Source organism: Sphaeramia orbicularis, chromosome 6, assembly GCF_902148855.1.
Source record: "Sphaeramia orbicularis chromosome 6, fSphaOr1.1, whole genome shotgun sequence".
NCBI classification, from domain to species: Eukaryota; Metazoa; Chordata; class Actinopteri; order Kurtiformes; family Apogonidae; genus Sphaeramia; species Sphaeramia orbicularis.
Genome location: NC_043962.1, coordinates 11,540,864 through 11,560,262, shown reverse-complemented (window position 1 = coordinate 11,560,262; position 19,399 = coordinate 11,540,864). Strand labels below are relative to the sequence as shown.

General features: G+C 38.0%; 1 protein-coding gene and 5 non-coding genes across 7 annotated transcripts in view; 1 reads left to right on the top strand and 5 right to left on the bottom strand.

Moving 5' to 3' along the window:
* Nucleotides 1–19,399, top strand: part of ppfibp2b (PPFIA binding protein 2b) — a 191,500-nt gene that overhangs the window by 8,794 nt on the left and 163,307 nt on the right. The window lies entirely within an intron of this gene.
* trnae-cuc (transfer RNA glutamic acid (anticodon CUC)) lies at nucleotides 1,512–1,583 on the bottom strand. The gene has a single exon. It is a non-coding gene; the product is annotated as a tRNA-Glu (tRNA).
* Nucleotides 15,491–15,561, bottom strand: trnag-gcc (transfer RNA glycine (anticodon GCC)). The gene has a single exon. It is a non-coding gene; the product is annotated as a tRNA-Gly (tRNA).
* On the bottom strand, nucleotides 16,119–16,189 carry trnag-gcc (transfer RNA glycine (anticodon GCC)). Its single transcript has one exon. It is a non-coding gene; the product is annotated as a tRNA-Gly (tRNA).
* Nucleotides 18,057–18,127, bottom strand: trnag-gcc (transfer RNA glycine (anticodon GCC)). The gene has a single exon. It is a non-coding gene; the product is annotated as a tRNA-Gly (tRNA).
* On the bottom strand, nucleotides 18,353–18,435 carry trnal-cag (transfer RNA leucine (anticodon CAG)). Its single transcript has one exon. It is a non-coding gene; the product is annotated as a tRNA-Leu (tRNA).

The following is a 19,399-nucleotide window of genomic DNA, read 5'->3' as shown; positions in this document are numbered from 1 at the left end:
CACATGTGCTGTTTACCTTCTCAATAAAATTTAAACCCATGGTGTATACACCCCTCACCAACTATGTAACGGACTCAATATCATAAACATCCTTTTACATCTAAGCTAAATGTTGATACAAGTTTGAAGTTATGTTGATGTGATTTGAACAGAGCGTTTTATCCTGCTAACATACTCTTTATTGCCCTGTAGCCACATAAATCTGTTGGAATAATAGTTTCATGACTGATCTAACTTTTATTACTCTGATCATGTCATACACTGACAGCTAAATTACCACAGTTTCCTTAAAGCAAAACTTAAGGCTATTGCTCAGCTAGTAACACTGTCCACTTACTCATTAGAGATATCACTTTAAACTAGGAAATAAGCTCATACTACATGTTTTAGCTACACCACACACCCATTATTGTAGGTCAGTGTCTGCCTGCAGGTTTTACTTTTGTCTGTTTGTGAAAAAAGTTGCTACTCTTCCTTATGCCAGCCTAATGCACTGACTGGAGGTCTATGATTTTGCACTAAAACTTTACCAAATTTTAAACAAAACAGGAATGTGGGTCACATTTAAAACAAAAGTTGATTGGGATGAGACCAGGAAGAGTTAAAATGGTAAGTAATGACCGAAAGAAAGCAAAGTAGACTCATGCCCTACATAATGCTGTAATTAGCCGCGCTGCTAACAAACGGGCGGAAGATAAAAGCTTGTTTTATTTGATTTTGTTTCCATCAGCTCTTGCTCTGCCATCTGAGAAAAAGGGGCCAATTGTTGACCTGTAAAATGTCAGAGAACTTTAGGAGCAAAGGCACTGTTGTACTGTCGATAATGTCTCCTTTCGGGAACAAACAAAAAGTCTCATGATATTTTCAGGTCACATTACTCACATAAACTCTTAAATATCTGTAATTTAATTTGTTGTGCTTTTCATTCTCTAGTGTTCAATGCAGTGTTGCCTTCTTTCAATGCACATACATGTGCATATGATGCTTCCCCAAATTTCCTGGCCTCTGAGCAGCTCTGTAGTCAAATCTATTGGGTTCGTCTTGTCAGAAGCTGTTTAAAACAGAGCAGCTGATGAGCAGAGGACTGAGGAAGTGAATGTGGTAGACGAGAAAAGAAGAACAGCAGGGTGCATGGCTCAGTGAACAGAGTGAGGGTACAGGACAGAAATGGTAATAGGAAAGGGGAGGTCAGTGCATTCTGATGACTGGAGGTGGGAAAAGGTGGCAAGAATATGGTGAAATATCTGCTAATAAATGCTGTTGGTAAAAGTGTAAGATGGAAGACTTGCATATCTCCTTATCTGAAGTCTGTACTGTAGTCTGTAATAGAGTAGAATAGAACAGCTGTGTGTGTACAATGACAATAAAATGAAGCCTGAATGAGAACTGAAAGCAAGATAAGAAAATAGAATATAAAATTTACAAAAGTAAAACTAAAATGGATCTCAGTAGAATAAAAGAATAGACATAAAATATGAATAGACACAATATTTACAGTATGTAAAAATGTGTTCCCTGACCGGGAATCGAACCCGGGCCGCGGCGGTGAGAGCGCCGAATCCTAACCACTAGACCACCAGGGATGGTGTGAGTGTCAAATGGCACTGAGTTGGAGTGCAAAAAGCTGCTACGCCCGTGTGCACTGCCTTGCAAGGATAGTATTCTGCGATTTGGTCAGAAATGGAGTCATTTAACATTTAAAATCTAAGTTAATGCTGCAGCTGTAGAGTAGAAGGTTAGTCATGATTCTACTGTCTGAGACCTGATATCATTCTAACAGATTCTGGGCCCTTGTGTCCTACAGATTGGTGCATCATCTTCCCTCCACCTGACACATTTGTTTACGAGACCCTTGCTTGGTTCCATTTCTTCCAGGGGCCATATTCAGCCCAACTGGATCTCACGTGGGCAGGACTAGTAAAATAATAGCATCGTAAACTATAACTAATGACTACTTTTTCTCTTTGTTTTAATGCAATAAAAAAACATTAAATTACTTATTGTATTATTTGGTAACAAGCATAATGTTGTTTAAAAATTTGGAGTTTGCAACTAAAATATGAACAGTTTCTCTTTCAGTTTCTCATTTGTTCAGGTCATTGTTCTTTTTGGCAGTTCTTCAAGGTTCAACTGGACTAGTTTTGCTTCAAAAGAACAAAACTAGTCCAGTTGAACCTTGAACTTAGAAAAATGGAGTTGTCACTATTTATAGGTTATTATGCTATTATTACCTCCGCCAGGAGGTATTGTGATTGCTTTGCTTTGTGTGTTTGTTTGCGTGTTTGTTTGTTAGCAAGATAACTCAAAAAGTTATGGACGGATTTTCATGAAATTGTCAGGAAATGTTGATACTGGCACAAGGAACAAATGATTAAATTTTGGTGGTGATCCATGGGGGGGGGGGGGCGGCACGCGCAAATCTGTCTTGGCGGATGTCTGCGCTCTCCAAGTGCTTTTCTTGTTGTACTTCAGATCATATTGGTATATATGTGGAACCTGAACTAAAATGAGTCACCCTTGATTGTTTATATCTTCAGTGTAATTTTTGCACTTCCCAAATTCACCCCCTGGGCCAGATTGGACCTTTCAGTGGGCCGGTTTTGGCCCCTGGGCTGCATGTTGCAGACCCCTGCTTTACATAGTATTTTGTATGTGATGAAGTGTCATGTATCTAATGCATTGTATCTGTATCTTATATGCATTTTTTTCTTGCACTTCCTCCACACTAAGCCACTCTAGAACGTTTGACCCAAACTATGAAAACTGTGGTCGTTTGAGCAATAATCTTGTAAATGCAACTCATAGGAAACAATTTCTAAACTTTAGCTTTGGCACGTCAGTAAATATATCAGGAAGCAACTTTTAGACCATGCAGCTTTAGAACATGACCCTTACTGTAGTTTTAGTGGTTGTGATGTCAATATTTGATCTGGATTCCATTTCAGTGTGTTGTGTAACTGAAGTCTACCCTGTGTTGTAAGAGTTTTCACTGCACTGACTGCACACAGTTGGTGTTGAATTGAGGGATTGGAGCGTTATCAGAAGCATTTATTGTGTAGGGGTTTTATGTCGCTGTATGTCAGATTGCAGGATGGATCCTTAGGGATTAAATAAATTCAGACACATACAGAGAGATTAAAAATTCAGGGAGTTTGTGAAGTCAAAGTGAATGTATTATAGTAGTCATTTTGTGAGAGATGTGTCTGTTTATAATGAAACTCAGCCAGTGGCCATTTTCAGCAGAGAGATTATAATAATAAGGTGAATTTGCAGAATTCTACTTGCGGGATTCTATCTGCACCAGTAGATCTAAATCTACAGCACATTTCAACCTGAAACTTCCTCCTAGAAGATGAGCCAGATCTCGACCAGGATACTGATTTGAGAATTTTCCCCATTCAGAAATAGGAAGTCTGAATAGAATAGAATAGAATAGAATAGAATAGAATAGAATAGAATATCTTTATTGTCATTCTAACAAGTAAAACAAAATGTGAAAGTGCCATCCAATCTGTGCGACATATAAAATCTATCACAAACATACAAATAAAAGCAGGTAAAATAAATAGGTAAAAAACAAACAAGCAGAAATGCATCACTCACACACAGGCATACATTCTGTTATTGCAATGATCCCTTTAAAACATACTTTTGTGAAAATTTCTGAGATATTCTTAGAAATGTAGGCAATTAATGCTCTGAAAACATGCATCATGATCCAGTTCTTGTGGATCTTGAAGATGATCCAAAGGGAATATTTGCCATTTATTTTACTTTAATTTCTGATTTGGTATTTACACACGTTGTTCATTAATTTTTAAGAGCTGCTTTTACTCAATACAGTCAGAACTAACAGTGAAATAGCATCCACTCCACCCCAAGGAGCTTCAAAACAAAAACTGAACTATTCTAATTTTTAAGTGACTATACTCTAATGAAAACTTGATTTTTAAGACCTGCTTATACTTAAGAGTCAGAACTAACAGTGAAATAGCATCCACTCCACCCCAAGGAGCTTCAGAACAACAATTGAACTATTGTAATTTTTAAGTGATTATACTCTAATAAAAACTTAATTATGAATAATTAATTTAATTCTGCTAACAGATCTCCTTAAACTCACTTAAACAGATAATGATACACTCTTTATGCTCCTCCATCTATGGTAGTGTGAGCGCTCATCAGAGCACTTCAACTTGCCTTCAGAGGTCACAAGCTAATGTCTCAGAGCCTGGAATGCTGCTGATTTTACATGATTATGAAACTTAACTTTATAGAGTATATTTTTTAATACAAATTTGAGAGGTTAGTAGCACATTTTTTTCATGGTTCCTATATGTCCTGGAAAACCTGGAAAATTATTGACAAATTTTCCAGTCATGGAAAACATCTGAAAAATAATAAAAAGGACCAAATGTCCTGGAAACGGTTAAATTATCCTGGAAAATTATTTATCCACTCCCTGCCTTGTGACCTTGTGTGCCTAAACTGAGATGAAACAAAGGAAATAATTTTTTAGTGATTTATTGAAAATATACAAACATTTTTAGATGTAGTGCAGGAGAGAAAGTAAGAGAGAAGAGAAAGTTGAGTGGGGAATTGTCCAGTTGAAGATCGTAATTCCAGTTTGTCAGGCTAATGAAGTGCTACGCTGTAATCTGTGGGTGTGTTTGCATTATTCTATGATACATTTGTCACAGTTATTTTTCATAGATAAATTATATCCATAGACTGCACATCAAATGTCTGAGTAATAAACAAATGCAAGTTACAGCTGTAGAAAAGAACGCTTCCAAATAGAGCTGCACAAGTTTGAGCGTTGTCATCGCAATGTACGTGTGTGCAATTGACACATCACAGGTCCTGCAATGTAGGAGACAAATGAACTCAACATGTTCTCATCTAATTTCCACCTGGGTACCTGACACACACTGTGCGTAGCGATCCACCAATCACAATCGTTCTTAATCAGTTTGCCGAAGCAGACCACGCCCCTTCACAGAGTGACTCGCTGGTCACAACATTGAAAAATGAGCAATGAACAAGAGAAAATCACCGAAAATGAAAACTGCCAAGGTGGTGGTGAAGGTGCCAAAAAGAAAATAAACATCAGTTATCAGGAAATATTTTGGCTACGAGAAGGATGACAGTTTTTTTTTTTTTCGACAGTGTCTTGCACCTGTTGCCATAATGAGAGGTAACACAACTAATTTGTTTGACCATTTACGTTGGCACGACACAGCTGTTATATCCTCCTGAGTATTTTTTCATATCGCAATATATATCGCATGGTTAAAAAAAATCACAGTGTCAGTTTTTTCCAATATCATGCAGCCCTACTTCCAAAGAATGAGGGGGACAGGGGATTGGATTAGTGTATGATGTGATAACTTGTCTCTGTAGCAGCTGAAAATGTCCTGGAAAATAATTTCAGGGAAAGAATGGGAACCCTGTTTTTGTACAGGGACACACTCAGGGAACATATCTATTACATTTATGTGTTTTACACACACTTGAAGGTGATGTGAAATGCGTTTGTGTGTGTGTGGGTACACCTGCTTCTTGATACCATTTACCTGAGCCCTTATAAAGACAGACACGCACTTAGCCTATGCCTATTTGGCTGTAACAGTATCCTGTAAAGTGATCTGCCTTCGTTCCTGTTCACATTGCATGTTAGTAGGTTGTGACTCTGACTCTGTAACACTAGTGTCCCGTCGCCTCTCAAGTGCATCACTTCACTTTTTTGTGCTCCACATCCTTGGCAGTAGTTGATGTGAATCTACAGTTTGTGACCAGCCTGCTACACAGCATTTATTGTTTTTTTTTTTTTCTCTCCAGCTTTTTCAGAATCCTTCTTTTAAGCCACAGTTGGGACAGAGGCTAATGAGGAGGATATATAGATGCCAGTTGACTGCACTCAAAAAGCTGTTGGCTAGAATCTGAATCAGCTGGCACTACACAAACAGTACATAGTGGGTTTTCTCCATTGGGGCGTTGGCAGAAATAGAGAAAGTTAGTTTTGTGGTTGGTCCTTTAGACGATCTCTTAAACAACACAGCACTGTATTTATAATTGGGTCAATCCTGTTCTGGACTCAACTTCAATATATATTTTGTTGATTATGCTTTGGTTAAAGGTTAAGATTAACTTTCTTAATTATCCCTGCAGGGAAATTCAGTCTCATTTTATCCATCCTACTACACACAGCACTTAGCATTAGCATTAGCATTAGCAAATGGAAAAAGTTGTGTAATTACATTTGCATTAACTGAGTTCCTAATATTGTTTGTTGAAGGAGTGATATTTTGGTTTTTTAAATGGAATTATGCATTTTAAAATATTTCCATGCTCTTTTTTTCTGATTACATCTTTTACAGTGTTTCACAGTGTATCTAGTCACATCAAATAACCACTTGGTTTCTTCTTAGACTCAAAGCCTAAAGTCAGCTTTTAATCTTGAAGATAAATAATGATTTGACATTTCTCTTAATACATATCCATATCGACTGGTAGGAATTTATATCATGATAGAATTTTCGTCCCATCTCCCAGGCTCCAAAGAGTGATATTTTGCCTTTTTTTAAATGGAATTATGCATTTTAAAACATTTCCCTGTGGTCTACAGAAACTGTAAATGCTCTGCTTGAGTTTGAATTCTTCATTAATTCAACTCCACAGGTCCATCTTCTACCCTATTTCTGAGTAATGACACCAGAAAGGTGGTTTTGAGTGCTGGCCCTTTAAATGCAAATGAGCCACTTCGTGCCCCGCCCCCTCCAGGTTATTGGCTGTGCTGCTCTGTCCGGTTCAACCAACAACTGAACATTTTAGGTAATCTGCTCGAAGTTTGGACATATTTTCAGTATGGACTACAGCTGCTGCTGACAAACAGTTATGGCGTACTTAGAGAAATGTTCGTCAGAAGTCTTGACCGTATATGTGCAAATGTCGTGACGTAACTAGTAATAGACGTAACAAATTAAGCAGGAATTAAAACAGGTTGTAGAAATCCACTCAATTTTTGCCAAAATGAATATGAAGATAGCTCCGCAGCACCTGGAGAGTTCAAATTCAAACTTTATGAACTATTAGGGTCCAAATACACAAATAAACAAACCAAAGACTAATAAAAGTGGGTTTAGCAAAATATGACCCCTTTAAAGGATTTGTTTGTATTTTGTGAAGTGGGGTTGTTTCACAGATCAATGTATAAAATTAGTGCATGCTCATCTAAAAGTTTGAGTCTGTGTTTGTTGAAAACTGGAGTTAACAGTATTTATCAATTAACAACGGCTATTGTTGCACGCTGTTGCCACTCCAGAGGAGCAGTTGTAGAGTCAACTCCACAGGCATTGGCAAAATTGTCTCAGGGGAGAACGTGTTGAGGAGGAACATTTCCTGTTGGGGAAGTGAATATAAGTTAGTAATGTTCCCTTCGTGTAGTGACTGGGACGATAAAGACAGCAGATTGTGGAAGAGCAGCAGGATTTAGACTGTGAAAATCACCCAATGGAAAGATTATTCCAACAGAGTACATCCTGTCAGCCGTACCAGAAAAGAAGCACTGAAGAACCCAAGCATTACAGCAACACATTAACAAGATACATCAAATGGCATTGCATAATAGGTTGTTTGTAACAGTAGATGTTGCTAGGCTAGAGTTTACCCTATAGTCTGTTAGCACTTGTGGAGTTTAACATGTTTTTCTTCTGAAATGGATAAAATCTCAGTTACTATAAGATGTAAGCTGTTTGAGATATTAGGGACATACTTTATGTACTTTATGTTGTTTATCTCTTGCAGTAGGGTTGTGCAATCTGGCCAAAAGATCATATGACGATCTTTTGAGACAGAATCACCATCCATAATCTGAAATACAAATTTCTTAGCTCTTACAAAATGGAGACAATTTACATCTGAACTATGGAGTTTTCCACTAGTTTTGTTTGGTTTCTGGAGGCTTAGACTGTGTGATGGCTTTTTTTTTCATTCTCTGACTAAAAATGCTACATTTTTACTTCATTTTGGACCAATATTTTCACAATATTGATTATATCTAGATGGAATAAAAGCAAATGCACATTTTCCTGTACATACAGCTGCAGTATTTCAATTGATTTCTTAGACTGTGACCTTAATTTGTTCCGATGTACTTTAATAATGAATCCAAAATTCATAACTCTAAAACATCTGTATGTCAGTGTTGAATAACACACGAAAGGTTGAAAATGTGTAGGTATAGCACCCCAAATGCCATAAGAACTGGTGTTAGTCGTACCAGAAAGGAAGCACTGAAAAACCCAAGCATCACAGCAACACATTCACAAGATACATTAGATGGCTTTGCATAATGGGTTGTTTGTAACAGTAGATGTTCCTAGGCTAGAGTTTACCCTAGAGTCTGTTAGCACTTGTGGAGTTTAACATTTTTTTCTTCTGAAATGGATGAAATCTCAGTTACTATAAGATGTAAGCTGTTTGAGATATTAGGGGTATACTTTACGTACTTCATGTTGTTCATCTCTTGCAGTAGGGTTGGGCAATCTGGCCAAAAGATCATATGACGATCTTTTGAGACAGAATTACCATCCATAATCTGAAACACAAATTTCTTACCTCTTTTAAAATGGAGACAATTTACAACTGAACTGTTTTCCTTAAGTTTTGTTTGGTTTCTGGAGGCTAAGACTATGCTTGATGGCTTTTTTGTTGTTCTCTGACTAAAAACTCTGCATTTTTACTTCATTGTGGACCAACATTTTCACAATATTGATTATATCTAGATGGAATAAAAACAAATGCACATTTTCATGTACAGACAGCTGCAGTGTTTCAATTGATTTCTTAGACTGTGACCTAAATTAGTTCCAATGTGCTTTAATAATGAATCCAAAATGCATAACTCTAAAACATCTATATGTCAGACTTACTAAATCCTGGAGTAGCAGTAGGCTTTTGAGACAAAACGTCTTGACTGGGAGGGTGAACCATCCAGACTTCAGGTGCGAAGCAGAGGAGGCGAAACGCCAGGGTGCAAAACATCTGGCAACCTTAGGGTTAGGGGTTAGGGTTATGTGAAACTGAGATCTTGGCGTAAATTGACACGCGATCAAATGGCATTGAATAACACGCGAAAGGTCGAAAATACGTAAGTGAGCATGCCAAATGCCATAAGAACTGGTGTGACATACAGCGCCATTTATTGAGATCAGTCTGCAATAGAATGAGCCAGTAAATGAAGATAACATATAAGGTGTTATGCTGTTAAAAGTGAGACTATTTTCAGTTTATTATGAGACGATGTCAGGTCGCCTACATCTACATAATTAGTGGCAAACACCACCAGTGACTGACCTTAGTAATTGTGATGATAGTGCTTGGTTAAGTAATTAGGGAGACCATTGGGGTAGTCCAAGAGCTAATTGCATTCATTACTAAATAACAGACCTTTAGGAAAATGACCAAGATTGTGTGTCAAAGCTGATTCCTCGAGTTCCTAATCCTCAGGCTCCATCTGTCTAATTTTATGTCCCACTCATGTTTTTGTTCATATTCTACAACATATGCAGTCTAAGGTGCACACACCACTCTCAACTGTGTGAATAGCATGTCAGCATGTTCTTCCCATGATGCTTTCCTGTGTCATCTCATCAGCTTCAACACATGGCAGAACGAGTCCGCTGTCTTAACTGTCCGCTTCATTACTCACGGTGACTCCCATTGGCTTTTTCCGTCCCCTGCTTCGTGGTGATTGGTTTGTCGCAGCTGTCAAATGAGGTTGTGATTCTTTTTAATGTGTTTGTATTAAGCGGTGTTGACATGTTGTTTTTACAGCACTGGCTTGCTGACACTGGTCTTTGAGCACTCTGCTGGTTTCTACGCCCGAGGCCATGTCAGGACATCAAAACGAGCTGTAAAGTCAAATCTACATCGAAACCCAACCTCTGCACAGCTGGATTTCCTGTTTATAGATGTTGTTTTCAATGAACCTTTCTTTTCTTTTCTTGCCTTGGCTAAGAATCGGAAGGTTCAAAACAAATTGGATGGTTGGAAATGTCTAATGTATTATAATGAGGATTATAAAGCACAGTTACTTATGTCCTCAGGCAAAGAACTTCTGTACTCCAGCCAACCTCCTTTTGTTGGTAGTACTGTAGATGGTTTGTATTTCTGTTTTGACTTTAAAACTTTGGCTTTGGTTGGTTTGCTGGTACATTTTATAGCTTTTTGCATTGTTTATATGTTGTATAATGGTGTGTTTCAGAGGCCCTCTTTCAAGCAGAGCTAAAAATAATTTACTACATTGATTGGAAGACTATCAAGCCTTGTTTTTGTTGCATTCCTACTATTGCCAGACAATAACGGGTGCACATAAACATTACTGCGAACACTGCTTTCTCATGCACGTATGTTCAGCCTTACGTCAGTCTTGCATGAGCATGGGGATGTTTCACTGAAGCTGTAATAGACAGATTTTGACTTTTAAAATGACTTTTATGACAGTATGTTCTGATAGAGTACATAACAATACAATAATCCCCTCCCCACTTAATCCCCCCCCCCCCCCCCCACACACACACACACACTTATTAGAGAAGTGTTTGCCATTAGCAGATCCAAGCCTTCTCTGAATGGTTTAAAGGCCTCTAACCAACTTGAAGTTGTTTATATGATGATGAGTGTTGGGTGTAGATATGTATTAGGCTAATGCACTATAATCTACAAAACCAAGAGAACACAATATATTTTCCAGAAGGGTCATACAGAGTTAGATACATGAAGTAAAAGGCCATACTTTTTGTCCTTTATGCTCTTTTTATGACGTCTTCATAATTTTATCCTGTTTGGTCTTTTTACTGTTTATGTCTTTTACATAATTTTCATCTATTGAGACTTGTTTTATGTTACTTGCATCTTGTTTTGTCTAATACACTTTTTTCTGATTACATATTTTCCATCATTCTTAGCCTTTAATATTTTTTACAGTGTTTCACAGTGTATCTTGTCACATCAAATAACCATCTGGTTTCTTCAAAGTAGACTCAGAGCCTAAAATCAGCTTTTAATCTGGAAACAGATAATGATTTTACATTTCTCTTTATACATATTTATATCGACTGGTAGGAATTTGTATCATGATAGAATTTTCGCCCCATCTCCCAGACTCAAAGGAGTGATATTTTGCCTTTTTTAAATGGAATTATGCATTTTCAAACATTTCCCTGTGGGCTACATAATCTGTAAATGCTTTGCTTGGGTCTGAATTCTTCATTAATTCAACTCCACAGGTCCATCTTCAACCCTATTTCTCTTTGTCGTTTTGAGTGCTGGCCCTTTAAATGCAAATGAGCCACTTCACGCCCCACCCCCTCCAGGTTGTTGGCTGCGCTGCTCTGTCCCGTTCAGTCAACAACTGAACATTTTAGGTAATCGACTTGAAGCTTGGACATATTTTCTGTATGGACTACAACTGCTACTGCTGACAAAAAATTTTGGCGGAAGTCTTGACCTTATATGTGCAAATGTCGTGATGTAACTAGGTATAGACGTAACAAATTAAGCAGGAATTAAAATGGGTTGTAGAAATCCACTCGATTTTTTTTTTTTTTCAAAATTAACATAAAGATAGCTTTGCAGCACCTGGAGGGTTGAAATTCCAACTTTTGCAACTATTAGGGTCCAAATACACAGATAAATGTACCTGATGTACCTACCGAATGTACCTTAAGACTAATGAAAGCAGGTTTAGCAAAATATGACCCCTTTAATACAGGACATTGTTAACCTTACAACTCATACAACTGATGGATTAAAATGATCAGTTTACACAACTTAACCAACTAGCTATCTTTGTATTTAAGCATTCACATGCTCTGTGTAGCTTCCACATATTATAATTCTGGTCAAGTTGCAGTTTTCCATCACCTTCCTGACATTAGGGTCACCAAGGTTTGTTTTCAGATGTCACATGGAAGAGAAATGGGACAAAACCTGATAATCATGTACTCAAGATCAATGTGCTGTTCTGCTTGAAACATTGCTTTCCTTACTACTGCATGTTCCTCTGCCTCTGTGTACGACACGACCATGCGACTTCCCCTGTCAAACTAATTTGACTCTTCTCATCGCCCACTGCATCATATGAGCGCTAACTAACAATGATTTGCTAACATGCTAGTGTGGTGAGGTGGAAGAGCTAAATATAGGAGTAGAGATGCTTGTGTACAGATCAGCAATGGCTTGGATACCTTCATTTTTTATTCTACTGTGGAAACCTGAAGTGTTTCAAAAACATCAACAGAAAGTAAGGATAATACTTCCGCGGGCAAATATGTTATCATGATAAAAAGAATCTTCATATCATATTGGTGACATTTATAATAGCAATAAATGTCAAATCAATATTTCTTAAAGGGGTCATATTTTGCTAAACCCACTTTTATTAGTCTGTGGTACATTTATTTGTGTATTTGGACCCTAATAGTTCATGAAGTTTGAATTTGAACCCTCCAGGTGCTGCAAACCTGTCTTTATATTCATTCTGACAAAAATCGAGTGGATTTCTACAACCGGTTTCAATTCCTTCTTAATTTGTTACGTTTTATAACTAGTTACATCACAACATTTGCACATATAAGGTCCAGACTTCTGATGAACATTTCTCTGAGTACGACATAATTGTTTATCAGCCTCAGTGGTTGTAGTCCATACTGAAAATACGTTCAAACTTCGAGCCGATTACCAAAAATGTTCAGTTCTTGGTTGTAGTAATGAACACAAGTGAATGAATGGGACAGAGAGGCCAGCACACAAAATGACCTTTCTGGTGTCATTACTCAGAAATAGGGTTGAAGATGGACCTGTAGAGTTGAATTAATGAAGAATTCAGACCCAAGCAGAGCATTTACAGTTTATGTAGTCCACAGGGAAATGTTTAAAAATGCATAATTCCATTTAAAAAAGCAAAATTTCACTCCTTTAAAGGATGATTTTTGGCTTGAATGAGCTTGTCTTTGTCATTAAAAAATGTCCAACACTTAACCAAGCAGAAATGAAAAAGTAGAACATTCGAAACAATTATAATAATTGTATATTGAATATCAGAATATATATAAATATAGCAACAAACCAAATTTTAGCTTATTGTAAATAAATTAACCCTAAACCTTTAAGACAAATGTATTTGCAATTATATTAAATATCACTGTATAAAATTATTTTGTAATAATTACAGTTTTTTTTCTTCAAACTCTATGACTGATAATGTCATAAGCTTCAAGTAAAAATTAGACTCTACACGTTTACACTTGGTATTTCAAGAAAATAAATAGGCATGTTTCTGGTGAATTACATTTTTTATATAAAGAAAAAAATATCTGTACCTTAAAAGATCATTAATAATGTTTTGTCGAGATCCGTCAGCACTACTAACAAGCTGAAAGACTGGTTTGCATTAGTCATTCCTCAAACACCAAAAGGATGGCCTTAGTAACTGTTTTTGCTCCTTATAATAAGCACAACTTGGCTGAATTTTGACATATTTATTACTTTGTTGTTGCAAGACCACAATTGTAGTTTTTATTAAATCTCTCCAACTGACATTTGCTTTCCTCACTGGCAGATTATTCATTTAATACGAAGCAGTTTAATTGACAGACATTTGACGTCTTTGTTGTCGGGATGTTTTTGAGTGTTTATGGAGTTGCCTGATTGATTTTTCATTGATTTATTGATGACTAATGGTGTTTGAGGGGTGACTCCAGAGAGCACGGCACCATTCAATATTGTCCACTCACCCGTGTGTAACATGTTGATGTTATTTTATCATGTTTCAGAAATCACAGCTAGGACAGAGACAGTGACTAAAAAAGAGAAAGGAGTGGGTTTTTCAGGCTGAGCTAAAGGACAGAGCAGGAAGCATTCCCATCCTAAATGTCAGTAGTCCCGTCGCATTGATGTTAATTGGTGAAGAATCTGGTGTTTCTTGTTGGCTTGAGTCCACTCCACATACACACACACACACACAAAACACACACACTTAGTCGTGTTCACCCTGTGTGACAGGATGGCCTGGGGGGTTTAGGTCTGGCCTCTAGCTGGTGACACTAATCCAAACAGGCTAAGCCAAATGAGGAGGAACGTTACCCCCCCCCACACACACACACACACACAACACACACACCCCTCTACATGTGCATACTGTGTTTCTACTTGTGTTAATGTTTAACCCTTCTTTTAAGAGCAGGTTCTCATGCATTCTGGCATTTCCTGTTCACACTTGCCCATCCCAAAATCTGGCCCTTGTGAGCTTTTTTGGCACTGCTGATGTCTCACATCTCACTTTACAAAAATCAAACACAGCTCCCTGTGGGTGTTCATCAGGTAGGGTTGTTTCATTTTTAACATGTTGCTTGTGTGTTTTCATTCTGAGAAGATGTTTGTGTTGTGTAGCTGACAGTCGCTTCAGCATGCTGCTCTCTTACGTAACTGTAAATACTGTAGTTTTTTATCATTTGCATATATGTGTGCACATCCAAATGCCATGGCCAGTTTCTTGATGTGAACTTGGTGAATAGTGCTCTGTTCTGTTATTGTCACGCAAGTTGGAAAACAAACTGCAGGTAGAACGTTGTCTTCTTCTAAACCTTTATGTGTTGTTATTGGGAGTATATTAAATTAAAGAATAAAAAACAAACCTTATGACCTTATGCTGGGATCAAATCAGGGCCGGATCCTAAAACCAAATATATGAATACATGACTAATACTGCATTAAATAAACTAGATTCCCTGGAGTCATGTTACCTGGGAAAAAAAAGTATATTAAGGAATGAGAAACCCTTCTACTGTTTTAGATTATGTAAATGTTTAACATGAAGTTCATTACATAAGATCGTAGTGAATCACATGCAGTATTCACATTGTCTGTTTATCATAATTCCTGGTCAAAACAAACATGGTTTTATGTAAAAACACTGCTTCAGTTTTCATTTTCCATTGTAAATTTTAATTTCTCTTACACAACACAAGGAGGATTTATGCTATAGAAAAACGAATATAGGAAATAATTAGAGTATTTTCACTTTAAAATAAGAAAGTCATGTGTTAGGTCAGGAGGTCTGGCTAAAATACCATATAATGCATATAATGATCAGTTGAGGTAGATTCCTTATTCATTTAACACCGTTATTCCATTTTTATTAAAATGTAAGCACTACATTTCTTTTGTTTCTGGAAGGACATAGGTTTAGTGTGTGAAGTAGCTTTTTGTTGATGTTGTTACTTTTATTGCAATATTTTAACAATAGCTTGAAAAAATACAAATCTGCTGATTGTAAAAGTCAGTGCTTAATCCAAATTTACCTAATTGTGCACACATCTGTAGCTTTATTCTGTTACCCCAACTGTCCTGGTGAAGGACAGAACCTCTTGATGAGCTTTTATGCATCAAATTTTATTCCATATTTTGCTTTAACTAAAGAAGTAGCTGCATTGGCCGGGAATCGAACCCGGGCCTCCCGCGTGGCAGGCGAGAATTCTACCACTGAACCACCAATGCTTGCATGAGTAGTCATATGACCTCCTCGGGTAGCTGTGTACTTTTTTTTCCCCTCCATTTCACTGTTTCCCACAGTAGTTTCAAGACTTGTAGGCAGAGGCATGCAGACAGAGGCCCTACAAAAAGTGTTGGAAACTTGAAGACATACAACTTCAGTTATTTCTGATTTACAGACTGGCCAAAATTAGTTGATTTACTGTCAATCAAAAGAAATGGCGATGGGGGGGGGGGGGTCTGTTAACTGTTTACATACATATTCATTGTGTTGCTTGAGCTTTTGAAAGTAAATCTAAGTCTAGCTATGATTGTAGCTCAACTAAGCCGTTTAAATGGACTGTTGTCTTTGTCTACATGCATAGGAGTTTAGGGGACATGAGATGCTCAACTTCCAAGCCAGGATTTGGTGCAGAGGTCTAGCCCATGTGCACAACACCTCATCATGTTCCAGTCTAACCAGTCTGTTTACATGCAGGAGTGGAGTTAAATTTAAAGGAGAACAGGAGTGCAACTACAGAACTTTGAAAAAAAAAAAATTATTTCATACTTAAAACAGTTGTTGCATTGGCCAGGAATCGAACCCGGGCCTCCCGCGTGGCAGGCGAGAATTCTACCACTGAACCACCAATGCTCACATTACAGGGCACATGACCTCGTCGGGTAGGGGTGTACTTTTCCCCCCTCCTTTTCCTTGTTCCATAGTAGGCAGTTTCCAGAGTTGTAGGCAAAGGCATGTAGGCAGAGGCTGTACAAAAAACTGTTGTAAACTTTAAGGCGTACAACTTCAGTTATTTCTGGTTTATGGACAGTCAAAAACAAATTGATTTACTGATTCGTCAGTCAAAGGAATTAGCATAACTCCACCTCTGGGAAGTTTACTACAACCATAGTTTGACTAAACTGTATGTACCTGTATGATGTAAAAGTTCTGATTATCAGCCCGACTTGTAAAACTTTGGTTCCAGTCAAGCTAGGGCTGCACGATTTTGGCAAAAAAAAAAATCCCGATTTTTTCCTCTAAAAACTCGATTTTCGATTTTGATTTCGATTTTTGGGTAAAACTACAAAAGACAACAGAAGTCAGCATGTCGTTTTCGTGAGCAGCCCACAATGCAAGGCACTGCTCTGACCTCAAATCTGTGATGGTATCACGTGATGAACCCACAGAAGTTTATTTTTTCTTAATTAAATCTTTATTGAATGAAATAGAGTATACAAACAATGTATGCAACAAGAAAATAACATAAGTTTGTCAGGGGGAATACACTATAATACAATGTCCAAATCAGAGCAAATACTTATGTTTTTTATAGCCTTTTTGTTTCCAGATTTATCTAACAGCTTTAAATAAAGTTCAACATCTTTCAAAAAATAAATAATATTTGTTTTTGTGTTACAGAACTTACATTTGTGAATGAAAAATTTAGCACGTAAGAGGACTAAATTAATTATTTAATTTTTATATATATATACTGTATGTGTGTGTGTGTGTGTGTTGTTGTTGTTGTTTTTTTTTTAATTTTATTTTTTTTGTTTTTTTTCCTGGGTATCTGGGCCCACAGAAGTGATACCAATGTAAGTCAGTGACAGGCATCAGTCGTGCGTGCGTGGACCAGGTTAATATAAGTGATCCACATGCGGTTCTGTTTAAACTGAGGGATCCGTGCGTGGAATAGACTGACCCAGGACACGCTGGAGGGATTCTATCCTGGAGCGGGTGGATGTGTGTGGGCACAGGGCTGTCTGGGCTCCTCTGCTGAGGCTGCTGACCCCGAGACCCGGACCCGGATCGGAAGAAGACAGTACGGTACGGATCCGGGACAACGGAAGATGAGTGATCCGCATGCAGTTCTATTTCAGTTGCGGGATCCGTGCGTGAAGCCACGGCTTACATTGCTATAAGTACTGCGGGCTCATGAACACATTTAAAGTCCGGCCATTGCACGGAGTTCTGTGACAGACCGCTGTCACTGATAGGAGGAGGAGCCTACGGGAGCCCGCAAGCGCACGGCCCGCAGGCACGAGAGAGATGAAATCGATTTTACGATTTCCCTTTTTTAAAAATCGTCCTAATTAAAAAATCCGATTTCGATTTAAAATCGATTAATCGTGCAGCCCTAAGTCAAGCTAACACATTTACATGTACTTTTAAAGTCAACACAATGATACGTTTGACTATTAAGCGCATTGTCAATCTGCAGTGTTTGTGATAGAGCAAAGGTAGCACACAGTGTTTATGGAAGTAAATGTGGATCTTCCCGGGTACTTTTTCTTCCATTGCACAAATGTGACACTGGTCACATTTCAATGAAGTAGAAGTGATTAAATGTATCATGACCATTCAGATCGAAGCTGCATTGCAAACCATCACATATACATTCAATTTAGGATTGTAAGTGAAGGGTGCCTCTGATTTTGGGAGTAAAGCTACAGAACTTAATGATCAGTTTTCTGTATCAAAACTTCATTTCATATTTTGCTGTGATTAAAGGAGTAGCTGCATTGGCCGGGAATCGAACCCGGGCCTCCCGCGTGGCAGGCGAGAATTCTACCACTGAACCACCAATGCTTGCATGAGAAATCATGTGACCTCCCCAGGTAGCAGTGTACTTTTTTTTCCCTTTTTGCTAGCCCACAGTAGTCAATTTCCAGACTTGTAGGCTAATGCATGCAAGCAGAAGGCCTTGCTAAAACTGTTCTAAAAGGTGGACAACCGAAGTAATTTGTGGCTTGCAGATGGATTAGCACAGTAAGATTTGTAAATTGACTACACAGTTTCACTGGAAAAGGATCTTGTCAGAAGTGGGATTCGAACCCACGCCTCCAGAGGAGACTGCGACCTGAACGCAGCGCCTTAGACCGCTCGGCCATCCTGACTTGGGACTGGCTTCTAAGATGCGCTGGTTCGATTTGGACAGTGACCGACCCTTTCTCAATGACCTTGAAAGTCAAACACAATACCCACTAACGAGCCTGACGCTCAGGATCACCCCTGTACGACTCTGACACTTAGGATCATTAACATATGGGAAAAACAACCTCCACAGACCACTCCCCCTATAGGTTTATAAGTCTGCTTTTCTCCACCAGCAAATAGAACTGATGGAGTCTCTTGGATGAAACATTTTCAAAAAAGCAACAGAAGAACAAAAAAACTGTTCAGTTGAACTTCAAAAACTATCAGAAAGAATGATGACCTGGACAAATGAGAAGTTACACAGACGACTGGTTGCTTTGTCAGGGAGAAAATCACCAAAAAAATCACAAATGTCTTATTATGAAACAGTTAGTTTTTGGTAGACAACTGTTGGTCATAATTTCATCTGACATTATTTCTTGAGTTGCTGGAAAACATGTTACACAATCTCTTCAAGTTAACACAGGCAAAAGCCCAACACCTCTAGAGCAGAAAGGTGGTAAAAAAATCACTAGAAACTCAGCCTAATGCTACCAACCCACACAAATCCATGCATTAAGATTCTCGATTCAGTGCAAACATGATAAATTAATCATGCGTTAGAGAGGACATGGAGATGAAAAAACAATCAAGACTATATTGTGATTAAGTCGTGATTCATTCCCATGTTCTTTTCTTGTTTCATCTGTGTTTGCATCATAAGTCTACATACAGAAAACAACACACAGCCATTCTGCCAGAAGCTTGAAGTTCACTGCATCTGCTACAGAGCTGGAGAGATATTCACATACTCAAACTTTCTGTATCAGTTACTCATAAATAGCATGTTTTTTTTTGGTTTTTTTAAATTGTTTTTATTGCAATGATGACTAGGTCCAAGGTGTGCCCCCTGGAGTGAGTGGGGGAGTCAACGAGCTGGGAGAG